The 1084-nt window shown below is 42.7% G+C and overlaps 1 non-coding gene across 1 annotated transcript; it reads left to right on the top strand.

Moving 5' to 3' along the window:
- The first annotated feature begins 433 nt into the window (after positions 1 to 433).
- TRNAW-CCA (transfer RNA tryptophan (anticodon CCA)) lies at positions 434 to 506 on the top strand. Its single transcript has one exon. It is a non-coding gene; the product is annotated as a tRNA-Trp (tRNA).
- The last annotated feature ends 578 nt before the right edge of the window (positions 507 to 1084 follow it).

The following is a 1084-nucleotide window of genomic DNA, read 5'->3' as shown; positions in this document are numbered from 1 at the left end:
AGGGAGAATGATTGGAGCTTGACCGCTTCTAAGTGAGTTCCGTGTAGTCTTCCGTGTAGGAAGACCATATGACGTCTTCCTCATATGGTACTGCCCCTGCCCCAAAGGAATCACTTCTGAAAGCCATGGCTCTCTGAGTTATCTGAGCACCCCTCATGTGTGAGGTGCTCATTTGATAGAAGAGGTAATGAATCACTAACTGGATAATGTCAGGGCTCCTTCTGAGGCTGAAGAGATGTTTATAAAGAGGGCAGAGTAATAGAATCACAGCTTCTCTATCCTGGGAGTGGCTAGGAAATGGGGACCCTAAGTCACTGATGGGACAGAATTTGGCACAGATAATGGGCAGGAAGTTATTACATTAAGAGCTGTGACAAAGATGGAAATAATGCTAAGATTTGAGAAGGACCTGATAGAATGTATCACAGGGTCTTCTCTGATGGTCCAGTGGTTAAGACTCCATGCTTCCAGTGCAGGGGACCTGGGTTTGATCCCTAGTCAGAGAACTATATCTCACATGCTGCAACTAAAAAGATCCCACATGCTGCACCCAAGAACCTGGTGTGATCAAATAAATTTTAAAAAGAGAGAAATCATTACAGATCTGAAGTCCCAGTCTCACTATCTGACTCTGTATGTTCATTCATCTGTGCCTTGGGCTGAGAACACTCGATCCCACACAAGAGGTGACCATAGGATGTCTGCTACTCTGGGTACCATCTTCTCATGGAGTTGTCTTTCTTCCTTCTTCCTTGGGAGAGCTTCATTTCTCAGACTCCTACTAAGACCCTCTCACCTTTCCAATGATATTTCAGCCTTTGGAGGACAGATGGATACTCTGGTTTTGGCCTTATTTAATCATCTTTACCCTTCAGACTTTCAACCATTTGATGATTTACAATCAGGAGAGACCAGCATTTTAGGTTACTGCTTTGAATAGTTCCTGCTGCTTTTTGTTATACACACATACATGCACACACACAGAGGTGTGCATCCTCTAAAATATTTTGATATAGTAGTTAAGAGAGAGTCCTCTGATTTGCAATAACTATTCAATGGAAGAAGAAATAGTGTTTTCAACAAA

Source organism: Bos mutus, chromosome 23, assembly GCF_027580195.1.
Source record: "Bos mutus isolate GX-2022 chromosome 23, NWIPB_WYAK_1.1, whole genome shotgun sequence".
Taxonomy (NCBI): Eukaryota; Metazoa; Chordata; class Mammalia; order Artiodactyla; family Bovidae; genus Bos; species Bos mutus.
The sequence above is the reverse complement of the archived record's forward strand: the minus strand, read 5'-3'. Positions and strand labels throughout refer to the sequence as shown.